This window comes from Chelmon rostratus, chromosome 24 (assembly GCF_017976325.1).
Source record: "Chelmon rostratus isolate fCheRos1 chromosome 24, fCheRos1.pri, whole genome shotgun sequence".
Classification (NCBI taxonomy): domain Eukaryota; kingdom Metazoa; phylum Chordata; class Actinopteri; order Chaetodontiformes; family Chaetodontidae; genus Chelmon; species Chelmon rostratus.
Genome location: NC_055681.1, coordinates 13,936,789 through 13,958,321, shown reverse-complemented (window position 1 = coordinate 13,958,321; position 21,533 = coordinate 13,936,789). Strand labels below are relative to the sequence as shown.

General features: G+C 42.9%; 1 protein-coding gene across 4 annotated transcripts in view; it reads left to right on the top strand.

Moving 5' to 3' along the window:
* nlgn4xa (neuroligin 4 X-linked a) overlaps nucleotides 1-21,533 on the top strand; it is an 85,296-nt gene that overhangs the window by 30,071 nt on the left and 33,692 nt on the right. The gene's annotated exons all lie outside the window — the stretch shown is intronic.

Here is a 21,533-nt window from a genome sequence, read left to right as displayed (position 1 = left end):
TGTTGCGTCCACTGTCTGATAGCAACCACTTCGGCTTAGCTTGCCCTTACATTTTAATCTGAGGATGCCTCAGGAGCACGCTTAGATTCTTAGGTGAAAGAGCGAGAAAGGTCTGCTAAACGTAGCGGACCACAGCAGCCCCCTCGCCTCTCAAGATTTCTGGGCGCTGTGGGTCAAATGATTCAAACAGATACCTCCAGCTGCCTTGCTGGGGAAGGTGCTAATGTGCGAGTGAGCGTGAGAACGACGCGAGGCTGGGCCGAAGCAGGCGTCTCGCGCTGAGGGATGACGAGCTCCGCAGGCCGAGCAGCTTTCAGTCGGGTCTATGCCAGCGGGCTGATAGAAGAGAAGTGTGAGTGGAGCGAGAAGTCATCGCTCCTCACCACTTTAACCTCACACACCCTGCTGGACAGTCAGTGGCTGTATCGCTTACACCGTCTCTCAGCTCACTTCCCTTGGGTGATTCAAAGGTGCAGTTTTACTACTGTATCCAGTGCATGTATAGAGGCATACAGTGACAGGAAAGCCAGCTAAAGTTGGCTTCTCCTCCTGTTTAATTGCAGAAAAGCGTCTACTCAGGTGCCCTGGTAGCTCACCAGGTATAGCGAATACCATGTATCAAAGCTGTCACTATCAAAAAGAAAGCAGAGATGCCTAAGAATCATCTTAGAATAATAATCTAAACTCAAAAAAGTGCCTCATGATGGCCAGAGGTGTAGTCTTCTTTTAATTTACTGTGACATCACCACAATGGTGATGACTAAAAAAATGATGGTCTGAAGCAGTGAAGGTCATATTTTAATGTCGCGCTTGACAAACTGTTTCGTTCAAAGCAGAAACTCAGAAAAACAAGGCAACAAAATACATGCTCGCAGAAGGAAGATTGGCTCGTCCGGTTCAAATTGCCGCATGACTCAGCAGACTGTAAAGAATCAGTTTGGCACCAGACAGGGTTGTTATTTATTGCACCAACTCGAAGATGGATGCTGGAGTCACTGGCATCAGGATGGGCTGGTTGCATTAAAATGGAAATTCTACGATGGTCTCATGTTGGTGGTTATTATTGAGCAATAATAAGAATAAGAATAAGAAGAAATATAATGATGATAAGAATAATAATAATAGTAATCATCTCTTAGTATTACATTCAAATACAACAAATGTGCAACAGCAGTTACATTTGACATGACAGTGTAAAAGGGGTAAAAGAGAAGTGTCACCTGAATCTAAGCTGGCTTCATAGAGAGATTCAGCTCTTTGTTTAGCTTTGTGGTTGACAGCTTTACTGTTTTGGTTCACTCTAGCCTCATTTTCAGCTCTGTTTTCAGCAAAAAAGCTCCCGAAATCCCCTCCACTCTACCTGTTCAGCACCAATCAGTCGACAGACGCAGTTAGAGGCTCACTGGTGAATGCAGTGAAACATTTAGCAACGAAAGAGCCAGATATTTCCCTCAGGAGCTGGTGGAAACCAAAATGAGGACTAAAAGAGAGTTGTTGTTGAACTACATTGTTTCTAAAACTCAAAAGAATGATAATGTTGCTCGATAATGGCTGGATCCTTTCAAGTTAACTGTATTTACTGAAAAGGTAGTAATGTCCAAGTGTTGTGGTCACAAGTTGTTTCTGCTGCCCCAAGTGGCCAAAGACATCAGTTGATGTAACCAAAACAAAAATCTGTCACCAGGGCAATCCCAATCAAGTCTTTATATGCAAATCTTTAATTTTACAGGTCTGTTATTTTCAAATAATTTTTCCAGGATATTTGCTACAAAGGACAAAGGAGTTATATAAAATAATTCTTTCAAATTAAATTGTTACATTTGTGACATTGTATGCTTATGTGAAGACAAATTACACATTTTTCATGTTCGGTGAACATCTCTGTTGTGCTCTGACGAGAGGACTTTCTGGGTTATCCTTGCAATTATTGGAATTAATTAATTGGAAGTGAACCAATTGATTCTCTATAATTAGTACCAAATTACACAGTTATTTCCAGAAAACTTCTTGTAAATTACACAATAAAGTGTCACAAGTTGCAAGTGTTCCAGGTCTCTGAACAAACATCTGTGCTGGTGGTGATTTTTACATTGCTGAGACTAAATGTTTTCAATGCAGAGGCTGAATGCATTTGAAGATTCAAAGTGTGCGAGGCCTGCATGTCAGCGCGACTATTCTTCATTCATACTGAGGTTCAACTGGTTCAAACCTGGAAGTTGGAACAGTTTTTGATTTCAAGTCTCAATTTAAACCAACTGAAGTCTCAAGTTTTGTGACCTCGATTTGACCCAGATCTTTAGGTCTGCTGTGCTTAGACAACTGCATCTAACGTTACCCACCATTTGGGTCAAACAAATAACGAAAGATATACATTTCTCCATTCTTCACTTGTGCCAAATAACTGCAAGTCCTTCATCCTTTTTGGCCTCTCGAGCACCGGTACCATAACAGCACAACAAGTGGTGACTTGCTTGACCGGGTTTTCACAAATGATGCCTTACTGGACCACAGTTATCCATACAAGGCTCCTTATGTGGTGGCTAATAGCTTATTGAAGAGCTGGGTCTCTGGGATTGACAGCACCGTGTTAAGAACATATATAGACTAACTTATCAGTTAACGTGAACGCATCAGACAAATCTGTACAGAGGTGTAATGATACTAACCAATCGTGAACTCTGGATTGAATCTATTTAGGAACTTTTCGGCAGGGCAAGGTGGGGCTGAGTGGATCAATGCACTGTGCGCATCTCTGCAATGAAGTAAGATATTAGTCAGGAAATCAACCATGTGATTGTCCCTGTTGATTTTGTGGCAGACCTATCTGTTGCTGTGTTTCCACTACACAGTACAGCCCTACTCACCTTAACACACCGTTTATTGGTTTTCACTGTCAAAAATTGTAGATAGATTTTTTTTTGTATCATTTGTGTCAAGGTTCGAGGTGAGCTGAGATGATATTAAATGGTGAAGTGCAGACCACTGATTGGTCAGATCGTCACTTGTAGGACACAGACATCCTGCACGACTGCACATTATTCACTCAACCAGCATTTAAAACAATTGTAGCCCATAAAAGAACCCAATGGCAGGTTGATGAAGCGCATACATTGCTCTCTGTGGTCGTTGTTCCAGAGTGTTTGTGTCGCACTGAGGATAATTTCATGGCGGTTTCACCTGGTGTCACTATGATGGCCTGCTAAAGAATCCCGCCTTCATTGAGGGGACACCAGCTGCAGTGGAAAACGAAACCAGTACCTGGTACCAACAGCGTGCAGGGTTGAGCTGATGCAGTGGTAACACTTGTCAGTCAGGGTCTGCCTCTGCCTTAACAATTCAGGTTGGGGGGCCCAAGGTCTCATCATAGTTGTGATTGTGTCTCTTTTATGTTGGCTCTGGTGCATCCTGCTGGTGCCACTTGGATTTGGCACTGACACAGAGGAGTCCTTGACGAGCCAAGGTGCTCTCTCCAGATGGTTATGGTGGATAGCAAGCAAGGTAGCAACATCATACCACGTCATCAACAGGGCCATGGTCTAGGTTCTAGTCTTTTCAGCAAGATGGCCCACCGCACCACAGTTCCAGGGGGTCATCAGTGAGCACAGATTTTGGTTCCAGACGTGGGGCGCTGGAGGAGCCAGGATGAGGCCTCTTGGATAACACGAGGTGCCATCTGGCTTCAGGAAGATGTCACATGAGCCAGAGTGATGGTGAGCTTCATTACGTCGCACTGGGATCTGTCAGAGGCACATGGCATTCTCTGTTTTCCCTCCCTCTGAACCCCCACGGTCCGTTGTCACCAGATGTGAGACGACTAGTAATGGCTGCCTGATGGAGACATGTTGCTGCTTTGCTCTCAACTCAAACCAGTGAAAAAAAAAAACCCTCCAACCACTCAACTTGGCTTACTCTTTGTTTGTTAATTTGATGCAACATAATTTTAATAATTAAATAATTGGCCTTGAAAGTATTCAACCTTCAAAAGATTTGTGGATCTAGCTTAAATAGCACTCTGGTATTTTTTAAGCTGCTGATTTTTTTTTAATGTTCACCATGTTTCTTTTTATTTCCATTTTCAGACTTGAACATTGCTAAATGTCTGTGACTTCCACACAGCTTTATTCAAGTTAGGGTATAAAAACCTATGAAGCTACATTTAGACATGCTATAATAACTAATATCTGACATATGTGGTGTCTTTAGCAAACAGTTGCTTACATCTACATCCAGCAGGCACAGAGCAACATGATCATTCATTTGGAGCTGTGTTTGTGTCCACCCGATGAAGTCCAACATTGAGCCTTGCCTCCAACACAGCAAATAAACTGCATTCATTACGTTCGTTACGTTCACACCGAGCGAGAGAGAGAGCTGGAGACTGAGAGGGAGACGCCATCGCTAACCGCTAAGCCGGATAGCCAGCCGAACAGACAAGGGTGTAAACAACAGTGGGATTAGCGAGGAAGTCGCTAGAAGAGGCAGAGCTATGAGTGCTTCAGCAGAACTAATGCAAGTCTAAAGGTCGAGCGGGTAATTAGCCACTGTAATGTAGAATAAAGCCACTTTAATTCAAACTGCTAGAGCAGCAGAAGTACACCACTGCTTATACAGCATCCTGACATACATATGGCACATACTGTATCTGCTGCATTAAGATTGGACTTGAAAAATCTGAACCTTGCAAGTGAAGATTCTCATTCATCCAGGTCATGGTGCTCCAAGCACTTAGACTGAACCTTTTAATGATTTGAAATGAATGGCTGCCTGGAATCAATCTGAGAACTGATTTCCGTACATCACATTCAGCCTTCGGCGCCCATCGGACTGTCGTGAAAGATACGACATCCTGCTCCGGCACTGACACTGACGAGTTGAATAAAAAGTTACTTCCCTGCGTTATTACTTCATGGCGCAGTAAACAGCTTGCTTAGCGTGAGCCGCTGACCCTGAGAAGCAAATGTCTCACATATAAGACATTCAGTGATGAATGTCTGCGAGAGCGGCTGTCAGGCTGCTGCTCACCGATCAGCGGGAATAGCTTGAACCCTCCCTAACCTCAGGAATTATTAAAGAAAAAAAAGAAAAACATCTCGAAGAAAATTAATTAATTCTCAGCACTCTCGTCAGACTGGTTTCTAGCAGGCAGCTGTTTTCATCAAACAAGATACACTACCTGCTCAGCACTAAACAACAGGCACCAAGCAGGAGTAGAGCAACTGCAAACCTATTTGTATTAGTAGCTTTTTATTACATATTAATATCATTTTATTTGCGCACTTTTATTCATATTATTTTCCTTTATTTCATTCTGCGTCATCTATTCTAGTGTGTTAGCGGCCTCTCTAGTAGCCAGAGGGCAAGCACTCAGCCTCCTCTTCCTCCTCCTTTATGAATCCTCCTTCACAGCAAGGACAGCCGTGGCTGGAAGGAGGCCATTACCACTCCAAGCCCCCCCGCCCCGGCAGTGGAGTGACGACAGCATGTGAGGAGCGAGGGGAATATGCCGTCGCCGTCTCGCAGCGTTCGTCAGTGGCAGATATATACGCTGAGGTCGTGAGTCAGAGGATGAGGTGATGCCTTCCGACATAACACAGAAAGGTAGAGCTGCAGCTGCCGCTCAGACCCAGCTGAAAGGAAGAAACAAGCTCCCTCCAAAACAGGCTTTTCGTGACAGTCGGCACACATGACGAGGGCGAGGGGGGGGGGGGGCCGAGTCATCTGCTGCTTTGGCAAAAACAGTCATTAACATGACAAATGGTGCTCTGTGTGTGCCACTGCCGTGGTCCTGACTAATCAGTGGTGTCCATTAGCTTTCATTACATCAGCCCTTCTCCTCTGCCTACATGTGACAACAGTTTTCACATCAATTCAGGGTGGAGTTGGAGACATAGTTCAACATTTTGGGAGAAATAAGCCTATTTGCTTTGTTTCTCACAGTGGGGAGAGAAGCTCGGTGTCATGTCTGTGTGGTGAGCATGGCACTGGAATCAGGGTATGGATATTTTGCATTAAAAAGGATGCACAGAACTCTGACATATGGATGTTTTATCTTCTTCTTTTGTCTTTACATGATTTAAAATGGGGTATGGTGGTATTGCACAGAGGCACAGGGTCACAACAGGCTGGAGCCGATCCCAGGTGGCATTGGGAGGCCCTGGACAGTTCATCACACAGCCGACACACAGAAACAACCATGCAAACTAATATTTACACTTACGGGCAATTTTAGTGTCAGAGAACACAGAGGAAACCAACGTAGACATGGTTAAAGGCATCCGATGGGTTCAAACCTGGAACCTCTCTGTGAGTGCGACAATGCCGCTGAGACTGAACATGTATAAACTTGAACTCTTGTCGCTCTTTTACCATAGAGTTATGACTTTTAAACCAAATAATCACCTGGACAGCAAAAGGTTTTACTAAAATGACAGTTAGTTTGATGGTGAGCAGTTACCAGTCAGTGAGTTCTGGACTGACTGATTATGGTTCACTTGGTTTGGTTGCAGTTGGAATGTAGAGAGTGTTTTCTCACGAAGGTAAACTTGCCAAAGGGTACAGAAAATAGCCAAAACTGGAGACCCCAGAACAAATTTCTGCCCATCGAATTAATTAAAAGGCACAAGATTGTCAAGGTTGTCAGGTTGTGGTCCGTCATGCCTGTGCAGGAAGCAAAACCAAAGCCCACCAATCATATCTTGCACTTGGACTGCGCAGAAGCACCGCGTGGATTGAAGAAATAAGAAATATTTCCAACATGTTACTGCCGAAAAGTGAGTTTTTGAACTTCGGACAGAGTCAGGCTGCATGTTTCCATTGTGACTGAAGCTCCACACTAAATACACAGATGTGACATTGATGTCAGCTCTGTACTGTTGTACTGTATGCTATACTGTATATTTTTCGACCATGAAATAGTCCAAATAAAACATGTATTTTATTGTCCATATCTGACTCATCTTCAAATTTTTTCCTTTTTCCTTTAAAGAAACTGGACCATCCTTTCTAAAGGCGATAGTTTCTTATGCATACATAATGTACATATATATTGTTGATTGTTGTCTTTTACTCATTTATTCCCTGGAGTGGGATCAATAAAATTTTATCTTTTCCTATTTCATTTTATCTCAGAAAAAAAGCTAATTTCCCTAAATGTTGAGCTGCTGCTTTAAATGGCACTTCTGTGAAGCCACTGACCCTCATTTCATTCAAGGAGATTGTGGCTCTTTCTCTCTTCGGAGCAATCTCTCGCTTCACCCCGTTACCTTTCGTAACTTGTTGGAAAGTTTTTCCTTATATAACCCTTCTGTGTTTGCTAACCAATCCTGCCTCTTAAAGGTCAGTGTTGTCATTGCCCTTTGCTCAGCCTTCACTTTGATTCCAAAGAAAAACCAGAGTACATTGATATTCATGTTGAAATCGTGTATTCTCTCGCAACTCTGCTCTCTTTAAAAACTGGGAGGGAGAGAAAATGTTAGTTCACAACAAAATGTCACTTGGAGGAGTCATTTTTGGCTGAGAAAACATTACAATATCAACCATTTATTAGCTTTGGGAGCTGCTCTCCGTACAGACTGCCATCTACAGAATGCAACAGATGCACTGGGGGGATTTGAGAGGCTTGAAAAGTGCCCAGATGGTTTTTCCCTGGGAGGCAACCTGCACATGCACACGGCTGTGCCACGGATAATAACGGCTGATAAAATGGCTGATAAAATGGCCGAAAGTAGAATGAGGTTTAAAATGGGGTTTTTTGGGCAGCGGCAGAGTAAATCTCCATGATCCGAGGCAGTGTTGTTTTCAATCTCCCTGGCCGGCCCTCCAATGGCAGATGATGACTGCAGCACAAGCAACAACCATTCCACCCCCCGCCGTCCTCCCTGTTTTCTCAGAGAACGTGTTAGATGAGTGTGATATACTTTCCTTTGACTAAATGCAGTTATAAGCAAAGGACAGTCAAGATAATTGCTCCCTGCAAATGAATTTTCAGCAATTACAGTTGGTGAGATGGCGGGCTCATTTTGCCTGAGCTGAAAAGCAGCGCAGCAGGTCTGAAGGATAATGAAAGGGAGCAGCAATAGCTCATCCAAATGGATGCTTTGACAAAACAAAAACCCAAAAAAAATACCCCCAACACACTGAAATCAGTGATGGCTGAGTGGAGCAAAATGATAGCAAAGATGGTAGCTTTTAATCTCTGATAGGAGTGTGTCAGAGGGTTGATTTGTTATTGCGGAGCTCACAGAGCTGGTGTCCTCATTGGCTTAGCAGTTGCAGTCACTCGTCAAACATTTGCATGGGCCGTTTCCCCCGCGGCCTCCCGGGAGCGCATGAGTCACTTGCCGCGACCCCCAGCATATTTCAGCCCAATCATCGTCCTCAAATGGAAAATATTAAATTCATTCAAATGTCCATATGCAATTTCCTCAAAATAGCATGCTGTGTGTTTGTAAATATAATGGGCCACCTATTTTGGTTGTAGTGTTGCCAGCACACGGTGGTTAAGTGCCCTCTATTGCTGTAAGTATTTCAAATTTGCTGCTTTTGTTGGCTTCTGTATGAAATAAGCCTACGACAACATTGTCACTTAAGTGGCAACACAATTTATGACAACTCTGACCAAAAATAGATCTGCCAAATCAGAACCATGAATGAATTTAAGTCAAAATACAGATAACATGTATGCAACAATTATTTAATAATAATTAATTATATGTTCCTGCTATTTCCTATCCATACACGACCAGTAAGGCATAGTTTGAGAAGGCAACTAAAATCTTTGGTTAATGTCACTGAATGTGGTTTAAACTAGACAAGGAGTCCATGGCAGCACTTTTAGCGAAATGCTAACATCAGTGTGTTGATGTTTAGCAGATACACGTAATGTTTGCCATGTTTACAATCTTAGCTGTAGGTAGCATGCTAAAGTTACACAGCATGCTAATTAGCACATTCGTTTTAGTGCACAGCCTCAAATGGCTGTGTCAAATGGCTTTACGGAGTGACAGAAGCTGGCATTACAGCGTTAACGGCCCCGGAAGTACATTATTAAAGATCGTGAAAGATTTCTTAAGTTTCAAGTCTCCTGGTCAGGTCTGCCGTCAGTGGATTTTTCTGCTAGCATAACACGGCTTGTTTTTAGCAAAGGAACTTGCTAACATCAGCCACCACCAATAGGGAAGAAACCATGGATAACTAACCCTAACTCTCTGTCGCTTTAAGCTACTGCACCGAAGACAGTCAATATTTACCTCTATCTCGACTCCTTTCAGTGGCCATAGCTGTCTCTCTCTCCCCAGCGACAACCACCTCCAAACTGTGCCTTCACTGACCTCCAGATGTGATAACTATCTCCACCTGAGAATATCCTGTACCAGATTAGGGATGAAGAGCATAACGTTGGGCTCTACCCTGGGGCCTGTTCTGTTAACTCTCTATATTGATAACATTGCTTCTCCTGTAAATGAGTGTAATATACATCTATATGCCGACGATGCTATCTTGTACTGTATTGCAAATAATGTACACTCTGCTGTTAAGTCCCTTCAGCACTGCTTTGTTCACTTATAAGGTAGACTTAATGATCATATTTTTTTTCTTGATGCACCAAATTCATATTTTTCACCAAAGCTAAACATGTCAATTATGATAATCTCATCATGGCAAATGTAGCACCCCACCGCTCTACAGTATTCTAAGAGGCTTTAAGCATCCTGATGGGGTGACTTTGGGTTAGTTTTTGTATTAACTACCAAGGTTTATCATTCTAACTAACTGGAACCAAACATGAAAGTTTTTGCAATAACACAAATTATCTACCCTTAAACCGAACACAATGAAATACAGTCCCAAAATAACACAAATTCAAAAAAAAAATATATAAAAAAAACAGCAATCTAAATAACCCGAAAATTAAAAAATTGCATAACAAAATTAATTTCATTTGTCAAAATGTACTTATAAAAAACTGTGACTGTCTTGTAAAGCTTAATTGCCCCCACAGTTGCAGGCCTGTGTGATGCGGTGCGGCCGATAAAACTCCTCTCCTCTCGCACACAAAAGGTGAAGTAGACGAAACTCACAGCACAGCAGTTTCTTTTTGTCATGTTTAGTCTATAAGACCAGTTTGTTCAAGCAATGCTTTTGCAGTGGTTACTCAAGGATGTTCATTTATATAAAGTTCATAAGATTACAATAAATAAAATAAATCTCTTAAAAGTACAAGATCAGTAAGCAGTATCGGAAAGAGAACTACTACTGTTAAAACCTTAACAATACCCATCCCTTATTGTTACCATAGCGTGAATTAAACCCAATTCCAGGACGCTTGCCCAACCTTAACTAAGAACTTATTCCTTATACCTAAACTATGATATTTCCCTACATATCATAACACAGATTGGTTTTTCTATAATTGATTTGTAACTGTTTTGGAAGTTCCAGACAATTGTTGTCTTCCTGCTGATAGGGGTGTCCGATCAGAAAAATGCTTGGGCATGGACGAACATGTACTTTTTTGTCATTTACTTCGGAGGACTTGTTGGAATTACTCTGGGGTCACATTCTACTGAAGGCCCCCAAATTTCCTCAATCAGCTTGGCCTTAAAGTATATTTTACAGCTTCATATGATAAAATGCTTCACGATAAAAGCTCATCAGTAACTTGTATCACTGTATTTAATGTTTATGCATAATCCACATATAACAGCTAATATATCACGCTGGCATTTCATTTTCAAAAGACATCCATCTGCACAGCTTTAGATGTCAGTGAGTCCAGGCCCTGGAATCTGAATGACAACTGAGGTAAAAGCCATAATATGAAACACTAAACTGTGTTGAAGAGAGCGCAACAGCTTCGTTCCAGTTGACTCAAAAGGTGTCTGTGAATACACAGCTGTCGTTGTGATGTTTAAACTCACACTTGCTCTCTGTTACCTTCCTTCAGCTCCTGCAGACAGTTAATACATCAAAGACAGCACTTCGTTACACTTGCAAAAAGTCAAAAGCTGCCATCAGAGGATATTACGGAAGTTCTCTTATCTGCAGGCTGTCATACCCTGCATTAAGGAGGGAGAGTATGGAAATGAGAGAAACAGGAGGAAAAGAGACAAGGAGGGACGTCCCTTCTCATGGCTTAGGGATTATATGATCAGTGAACTGTGCATGTTCTGATACAATGGCATAGTGGACCCCTCCCCCAAAAATAGCTGTAGTGACATCCAGTTTCTTGGCTACTGGTGGTTGTCTTCCTGTCTACCTGCTCAATTGTTGATGTCAAAGTGAGTCAGTTCTGCTCTACATTGTTGCAGTTTGATAGCTGAAAATGTTTCAGAGATCCAAATCATAAACAACAAAAGGTCAGGTTTTGGTGTCAGAATCAAAGAGCCATGGCTTTTTCTGAGGCTGTTGTTCTGCACTAACATTCAGCTGTCACACAGAGAGGAATCCGCTATAGGGGAAGGGATAGCAATTTCTCCACCAGCCGCAGCCTTAATGACCATAATGCTCTGCAGTCACATGTCATTATACATCACGTCAGACAAAACAAAACTTCCCGTGAAGTGAGTTCATTTTTCTCCCTGAACCTCCTGACGGCTTTACCCCTCGCAGCCCCCGTGATGCCCAGCAGTGTGAATAATTTGCAGTGGGAGCCAGCGATGCCTATTTATACCACCTCTATTGGCAGGCTTTCCATCCCTGTCTCCATGACACTGTTCTATCAGATAGTGATATTTGGCTGCACGAGTGGCAGCCTGTTGCAGCAGCTCTCGCTCACCATTGAGATTTGTCCTTAGTTTCTTGAACTTAATGTGTTGTTTTAATACTTTAGACATGCAATTACTCTTTTTAGCTAAACTTAACTGCTCTTTCTACTGGTTTTGGTATTTTTTACAATCATGTGCGGGGATCCGAGGCACTGCCATGGCCTCATTGTTGATACCAGGGACCAGGTCATAGTGCTCCATGACACGGGAGTGACCCAATGGTCCCTGTAAGCTGAGGAGGAAGACACAGGGAAGCCATGCCAGACTTGTGATGTCATCCACTCAGCTGCAGCCAGGCTGCAGATGCAACACCCACATGCACGCCTTCATATTTCTGGTGACTTTAATCATGCCTCCACTCTGCCCACATTCACTCAATATGTTACATGTCACACCACTGACAATAAAATACTGGATTTATTTTATGGCAACACCAAGGAGCCATAAAACTCATCACCTCTCCCTCCCCCTGGGAAGATCTGATTACAATCCGGTGCACAATGACAGTCTCACACACATTACAATGGACTGTATCAACATCTGAGTGGAGAATGTCATACTCGCCAGGACCGTGCAGTGTTTTTGCACTCCTGTGCATAAAGGCTGTCCTCAAGGAATGAATGAGGGAATAAAGGGAGACACGGGACAAAGAGGAGCTGAAAAATTTGTTGAGGAAGTATCAGGGAGGGGAAAAAAACGCCACAGGAGGAAGATGGAGGATCAGTTGGAGCAGAACAACATCAGTGGAGTCTGGAGGGGCCATGAAACAAACCCTGGCTACAAGGAACCCAACTCGCAGCCTGCGGGGGAACGAAAAGCAGCTGAATGACCTCAAATGTTTCTTCAACAGATTTAATCAGATTTGATCACCCCACCCACAGCCTCCAGCACACACATACACCCCAATCTCTACAGTTGGCACCCGCTACGATTCGTCTACCAACCTAACAATGGGTGAACAGCCTCAACTGTCCTTCTGAGGGGGGTCCAAAATGGTTTTCTGCAAACACAAAGGCCCCTCAGGGAACAGTCCTGGCTACCTTCCTCTTCACCCTCTACACTACAGACTTCATGGACAAATCAGCAACAAGTATAATAGTGTAAAACAGCATAATTTGGTGAGTGATCTCATGTTGCAAATGGAATAATAACAAGTTTTAGGATATAAACAAATAATCCACACTCACATTGGGCGAATATTGGAAGTGAATGAGGAGCAAATTTCTCTTGCTGTGCTTTTAGAGAGAAATTGAATTTGAACCATGTTGCTTGATTGACAGGTCTCCCAGCCTATCATAATGAGCAGTGGGGGTTAGAATTAGTCTGGACAAGTAGGTCTATCTGAATGTTACAGACCACGCCTACTACATGATACACCAGCTTCCAGCTGTTGGTTAGGATGAGGGTCAGGGGGTGTGTCATGTATTACCCTTCCCTTGCTGCAAGAGCCACCATGAGGATTTCGGCATTTAGGATGTAACCTGCCCCGTCACCCAGCATGCACCTGTTGGTCACGCAGCATCTTGGGTGTGTTTGATTTGAGTAACTTAGCAAGCTTGCCAGGTGGTGCATATGTCCGGCTGCAGGGAAGGTTAGGTTGATTACAGTACTTTAATCTTGTGGCCATCCACAATGATATGAATTGATTTGAAGAAACATAATGGCCGATGCACAGACATGTGAATCATGGAGCTCACTTACTCCCCATTAATAACAAGCCACTTGTTAGAAAAAAATCTGTTTCAATTGCATTATTTGAGCTTTGTCAAATAATTGATTTTGAATCTGGAGCATTCCTAGTTGGTAGAGACCAAAAACAGAGCTAAAGAGAGTGAACATTAAAACAACTCTATAGGAATAATAATATCGCTACATAACTGCTTAATGTGTGAATAGGTAAGATTTAAAGATGATTGTATTGAAATAATTTCTTTCTGTCATGCTTCTAGGCACGCCCCCTCCTCTCTTTGTGAATTTGTTAGACTTTATTTCCATTTTTAATGTGTAATGCTCCACATAAGATTAGATACATCACCAGCGGATTCACTCTTTGAGGCCACAGACACCAGCCACCAAGACTGAATTGGAAAAACTGTGGTGAATGTATTCATAAGTAACTCATTAAGTGACCCAGGGGCACACCCACGGATGCCTCATGGGCCACATTCCAGCTCTATCTATCTGGAAGCCCAGGCAAACAGCTAGATTCACACCAGATATGAACTGAGAGTGAAGAGGTAAACTTTTTGCTCTTGTGAGACTTAGCCCAGGAGTTCTCCAGCATCAACCACAGAGCAGCAGACCACCAGAACGCATCAGGCCTCATCAGGCAGTGCTCCACCAAAGAGGAGCGGGTTCATTTGCATGATTTCTGTGGGGCAGAACATTCCCCCGATGCAAAGCTGATTAAAGAGCGATGTCGCTCAACAACTTGAGGGCAGAGACGGAGAGGAGTGCGATGGCCGACCACCGAGCGGGCCAACGCTGCTTTGATGTTCTGGAGACACAAGTGCGGAGGCGGCGGCTGGTGCTTCTATCCCTAATTAACCCATCTGAATCCTCATGAATATGCATGAATATGAGCTCCTCCACTCACATTACCCAAGTTCTTAAGTCTGTGACAGCCACATTTTTTTTTCTACCTTCACCATGACCTTTACGTGACCTTTATGCATCAGCACAGATTGTAATTTGTTCTATATATAGACAACTATTTGCCAGTCAGACACCAAATCATTCATTTTAACTGCAGTTCAGCTACTGCTGATGGCATACTCATAATTAAAAAAGTTACAAATGTGACTGTCCTTACATGAATTCTGGATGACTGCCTGCGCATTACCTGAATATCCAACATCTGTATTAGAGTCAGGAAGAATGAAATCCATCATACAAAGCAGCCGCATGGGATGACTTTAGTTAAAGCATCAGTTATGAATGGAGTTGAGTTTCAGAAACGAAAGTTTAATTTCATTCAGGCTAATTGTTCTATCTACTATCTGTGATTGAGTAGTGACTTATTGGTGCTTAATAAAAGAGATGGCATTACTCTGCTATTAGCATCCCTGCACTGGCCACCTGTTAATACAAGTGCCATATATGGGAGATAAAGCAATGTAGTTTCTTTTGGACTATGCTCTCTGTTTGTACAGTATATATATAGACATATTTAGCGAAACAATATTCATGATCCACCTTTGCTCTTTCTGTTTCACAGTATATTGCAGAATTGCATCAATCATCAGGAAAAATATCTTGACTTTGTATTTGCAGTTGATGTTAGAGGTCTCATTTATGTCGCTACATGTATCTATGTTCATGTTGATTGCTGTGTGAACTCAGTGATTTGAAAAACATTTATTAAATGATTTGTCCAATATTTTGTTTCCCATACACATACAATGGGAGCGATTTGGGCTTCAGTGTCTTGCTCAAGGACGCAGCACATGGACGTGGGAGCCAGGAAACAAAGCACCAACACTGCGACTAGTAGCCAACCCACTCTACCAGCTGAGCTGTAGCCACCCAGTGAGCTGATTCATAGGATTTAAAACAAAAGGACGGCATGGGAGTTATGAGCGTTCAGTATGTTCCTTCATCAAAACCTTAACAGTAAGTTAGCGATACATTTTGTTATCTTAAAAATAGCCTCTAACCTGATGTCCCATAATACCTGAATTCACCCCATATGACTGAGATGAGTGATGTCATGTTCTCTCCTAGCACCCAGAGGAGATCACCTGTCACGCTGCTGAACTTCACTGCAGTCATGTGTGATAATTACAAAAGCAGCCTGTAGAACTGAGTGAAAATGCTTTTCAGTCATCTCAGCCATAAAGGGCAACTTGTAATATTAGAGAAAAGCTGTGCAGTCTTCCCCATAACAGTAATTATTACTATGACAAAGCAAAGATTAGAAGTAACACCAGTGTGCTGCAGCAATTATTTCTATTTAGTTTTACAGGTTTCAATAATAGAGCATTGATTTCACACTTTGGTTTTTGGAGTATGGAGTTTGGAGCGAGGCTCTATCAAGCCATTTATGTTCCTGTCAGCCTCCCGCTAGGAACTGCTGCCTGAAGGATCCACAGTACTCTTGACAAAGAGGATTAGCAGCTGCTTTGACATGCTTGTATGTTTGCTTCGTATCGATTGCTCATGTAATTTTTCTCGGCTTTGCGACCCACTTCTGTCGACCTGGGATGACGGTTGAGGTGATGGAACGCGGCCTGAAAAAAAGCCAAGTCGGGGCGCAGACAGCAACAGTCTGTCATCAGTGGCCTCAGGAGTCAATGTGATATGTAATCACAGGTATTGATTGTTTATTATATAGAATTTCCCCTCTCACCCGCCACATGAACCTGCCCTAGCTTGAACACTTTGATGCAGTTTCATTTGGGTGTTCCAAAACTGTTCAGCCGGTGTTAAAACAGCTCTGTGGCTCGACGTGGGCAATAAACGCAGGCTAATGCTTGGTTGAACAGAATGTCTTCTAGTGCTCCGTTCCCCCTTGTTTTGCGGTCGAGGTCAGTTTTCTCATCTCCCTTGATTGATTTTCTGAAGTCAGAATGAACATCAGGACAACTGAAGCATTTTATGGCCAAGTTTGACACTAGATACTAGCTGGAAAAACACCAGCTGTGCTGAGGTTTTATCTGAAAATTCAGCTGACGTGGCTATTTCCATTCCCCCCTGATCTCTGTTGATCTTCAGACAGCCTTTATTTTCTTATTCTACAGAAAACCTTCCTGCCTCCCATGTCTCTCCTTGTCTCTGTCTCTCTGGCTGTTCTGAGACCTGTCTGCTCTCCTTTTTATGGTCACTTTCATCAGCTGGCCAATCACTTTGCCTGACAGTATTCTACAGCGGTCTGACCAAGAATGGTAAGGTTGCAATATGGAGGCATTCCCGTATGGAAGATCGTTGCGGCCAAAAAAACAAAAAAACAAAACATTAATGCTGGAGGTATTTAAGCCTTTTAGTATGAAAAGGTGAACTGCAGGAAAGATGAAAGTGCTCAGTATTATCTCATACTTATACAACTACAAAACTAGCATTTTTACTGAAACTGTTTCGTACCTTTTTACAAGCAAAACTAGATTTTTTAACAACACAGCCCATTCTAGCATGTAATCAGTGATTTTAGGTGGTGTATCTCAGTGAATCATAAATTCAATGATATAAATTCATGGAATTCGCCAAGTTGCAAACAAATATTCCAACCGTGTTTTTGAAATAAGAGCTAATGTCATTGTTTGGGATTTGGGGGAGGGGGTGAGTCAGGGGGACTGCAGGTTGGACTCAGGATAACTATGACCATCATAACTACCAGGGAAGAGGCAGGACCTGTTATGTTGTCCAGCTTTCTGAGGCATTTTAATGTCGAGGACTTCATTTCTAACATGTTTTATAATCAGTGTAGGCGTTCATGGTTAGACACACAACTGGTGCACGCACAAAACGTGAAGTTAGCAATTGGACTAAACACTTTTTAAAGCTTTGTGATTGTGTTTCTGTTCAAAAATTCCACACGTGATGAACGATAAAGACTGAGGGCTATGATGAAAACATGCAGCTTAAACTCCCTAAGCACACCATTGGCACTGCATATGGCCCAAACCTAACAACACATGGGACCTCAGGATGCAAATCCAAGTCTCTGTTGTTGGTCTGTGGCTTGTTGGCAAACAAAGTTCTTTGTGAGAATTTATGAGATATTAAGTCATTTTTTATGAAAGCTAGTTATAACATTCAAATACATATTAATGAGATGTTGTAGTGATTATCAGCTATTACACTATTGTAACTTGTGTTGATATTAAACACTATTCTTTTAAAATGTGTAATGTTCCACCTATTTCTTTATCCTGGACACTGACTGGGTAATAACACTATGTCCCTTAGTATTTGTGGATTGAAAAAGAGAGTTTTCATTTTAAATCGTCTTTGAAAAATAGTCTGGCAAAACAAAACGTACCCACTTTTTCATGCATCTTTTATGAGGCGCTGTGTGCAATCGCTACAAAACGCCCCGGTTCGAATTCACAAAGTTAAAAGTTAAGCCATCACTTCTTTAATGTCACCATCAATAACAATGATAAGAAAACTATTCTACAATATTTGGCAGTTATGTAATGTAATTACACCACGATCATAGATCTTTGAAAATGTTTTGTCTTTTCTGTTTCTGCTGTAATGTAGTTTTAATGAGTTGAACAAAGAAGCAGCTTCATCACAGAGGGATTGAAATCCGGGCTTGGGAGGTTTTTTCTTTTCTTTGCAGATAGAAAATCACCACATTTGCAAAACTATTACAGTTCTTCCTAAACAGAAAAAAAATGATACAGATAGGAAACTAAGAGACTAAAACAGACAAAGTGGAAAATTTTAAATTACAGTTGAATTAGTAGGAATTAAGACAACTAATTCAATATTAAAACACAATCAGAAAAGCATCTGATTCAAAGTACACAAACAATCTAGTGTCTTATGAGTTCTTCCCTGGGTTGTGTTGTGTGTCGTGCCGTTAGCAGAGATGTAGGCATTGTCAGCTGGCTGGTTCATGTGCATCTGGCAGCTCTGTGGAGGTTGACCTGTTAGACCCTGATGGATTTCATAGCCCAGCCTTTGGAGGACAGATGGTATGTGGTGAGGTGACAGTAGTGGGTTGCAGTGTGTGTGTGTGTGTGTGTGTGTGTGTGTGTGTGTGTGTGTAAGGGCTGCTGATGAACAAGGGGATTTAATGCCTTGTGACCCAGATCTAGCCTGAACAGTGATGTGTGTTCAGTGCTGTTGTAGGGTTTCACTGTGAGTGTGTGTGAGTGTGTGTGTGTGTGTTTACAGCCCCACATGCTGCAGTGCAGTATGTATACACACTGTATTATCAGATTTAACAGCAAAAACACTCCTGGCTTTTCAGCAGTATAGAAAGGCTGCAAGACAACAAATAATAGCACTGACTACAGGGACATGATGACAGTGTGTGTTCAATCACTATCACCCAGCTGTCCCCGACCTGGATGAGCTGTCACTCCAATGGAGATCCCCCATTTCCCTTCCATCCGCCCCTACAGCCCACCGTCACTTGCGTCCATCCCGCCTGTCCTCCCCCGCACTCCTTGCTACAGTCGGTGGATTTGCCGCACGCGGGCCTGATACCTGTGACAGCTGTCGCACATCATACACCCCCGCAATATGTGCGCCATCGCCGGCAGAAGAGTCAGAGGAGGGTCAGAGCAGAAAGCTTGTTCGGCCTCGCTGCCGGCGCCTCAAATTCCCCCCGATTTCCTTCTTTGTCGGCTGTTTCCTCAAATGACAAGTGCAAAGTGCTGAGATCACTGCAAATCTGTCCACATCTGAGGAGTACTGTTGCACAAGAAACACTCTGATCCTTAGAAGTTAACTATCACAAGTAAAAGCCTTGCAGTCAAATCTTCCTCTTTTTTTTGTTGTTTTTGGCTTTTTGCCTTTATTTGAACTGCAGCTGGGCCACTGCAGTGAAGACACAGCCTTGATACATGTGGCAGCTCTACCAGGTGAGCTACTGCGGCCCCCCCCCCCCCCCCCCCCCGCAGTCAAAACTTCACTTGAGAATGAGAAGTTAAAATGGTTAGTAAAAAAAGAGTTTGGGTCCACTGTGAAAAGGGGGCAAAGGGAATAGGACAGGAATAATAAAAAGAGAGGTTTGAAAGAAAGAAAGTAAATGAGGAAGGAGAGATGGAGGGAAGGAAGGAAGCAGCACAGGAAGAGGGAGGGATAAAATCAGGAAAGAAGGGGAGTAAAAAGGCAAAAAAAGGAGGAGTTATCAAAGGAAGGAAGAATGACATCAAGAGAAAAAAATGAAGATGGGAGAAACAAGACGGAAAGAAAAGGAGTGACAGAATAAACCAAAAATCAATAAGGGAAGAACGAAGGAAATACAGAGAGGCAATAATGACGTTCTATTATGATATTGTATCTTCAGGAAGGACAGACGGTAGAAGGAAACAAGAGACCAAAAGGGCAAACAGCATATGAAAAGGAAGAAGGAAGGAAAGATTGAAAGTACAAAGCAAGGACAGAAGAAAAGACTGAAAGATAGCAAGTAAGAAAATGATGAAGAGCGGATGGATGGAAGGAAGCGGCAAACTGGGTGCAAAAAGAAAGGGACAGAGGAAGAAGAATAGAAGGAGATCGGGTAAATAGATTGAAGTTATAAGGGAAGGACAGAAGGAAAAGAAGGAAATGAGGCGATCAAAGTATAGGAAGAAAAGAGATGATGGATATTCAGAAGCAAGAAATAGAGTAAAACAATCTTATCTCATGTTGAATGTAAAGTGTGCTTAGTGAAAGAAAGAAAAGTACCTCTTCTTCTGTTTTCTGTGCAGCTTTGACTTTGATTTGGATTCTTAGATTTGCTATTTATTCATTTGCACCCTCGTCAAAAAGGCCTCATGTATCGTTCTAGAAATAATCAAATCTTCTCGTCCTTGCATGTGTATCCTGAAGGTCGGCTTTTATCCACCGGTATGACTAAGTGACTCCTTCACCCTGTTAAAAAGCCTGTTTCCTGAGGGGGGGAGTGCTCAGAAACATCTCCATGTTCCATTTTGGAAACGTATTCCTCTCCGCGTGCCCTCATTCCGTCCTCTGCCGAATGCAGATCTGCCATGGCTGGCTAGGTTTCGGGAGCGATTTGGAAAAGGAAGAGGGGGCTGACGTCCCCGCTCAACTCTGCTGCATGACGGGCGTGTGTGTGTGCAGAGGAAAGATGGAATATTTTGGAGGGGAAGACGCCCTGTAGGCCTGTTTTTTTTTCCTGTTCCAGATCGACACGTGGGTGCCCGTTTGATTTGTCCTCGCTGGCTGTTTAGCGGAAGCTTTGTCGGATATTCTGCATCAGGCCTGTCACTCTCCCAACAGCCTGCATGTGTGTGTGTGTGTGTGTGTATTCGTGCCATCACGTGGACGCCCGCGATGATGAGGCTTTAATGATGTGGGTGTCGAAGCTGCAGTAGCCCTGCCCCGGGCCTGCCGTCACCGATGGAGGTTAAGGAGAAGGGGAGGGAAAGGAAGTGGCCCTGACTCGGACTGACACATGGTCGGAGTTTGACAAGTCTGCTGACATTTATGAAGCGACAAACACTCGCTCACAGTCACTGAGTCACATGCCTCAGGATCTTGCCATCGCACTCCACGCTGGAATGTGACAAATTGAGTTTGCAGTTTGTGTTTCAAGGTGATTCGTCTGGGTTTTATGCTTGTTTGCATACATATATATCTACATATATATGCACAAATATAACAAACAAAAATAAATGAATGTGGCACCGTCATAGGATGCAACCGTTGACAGATGTCAAATTTCTGCTCTACTTGTTGTGCCCCGGTCAACTGCAAGTGCTGTTATTGTGAAGTGGAAGCAACAGCAGCTCAGCTGCAGAGTGGTAGACTCGCAGAGTGAAGCCATAAACGCCGCAGCGCCAAGCAAATCAAGATTGTCTATTGTTGGTTGCATCGGGCACCACGAGCTTCCGACGCCAGCGACATCGGCACAGTGTGTCAGGAGCTTCGCGGAATGGGTTTCCTTGGCTGAGCAGCTGCAATCAGGCCTCGCATCAGTATCGCCTGGAGTGCTGTAACGCGTGCCACCAGTCACAACAGACAATCTATGTAAGCTTTGTGTTCTTTATGTTAATGGTTTATGCCAGCAACATATATTTTACTTTTAGTTTGAAAAACAAACAAATAAACAAAAGAGTTCAAACCAGCCGGATCCTCAGTTTCAAG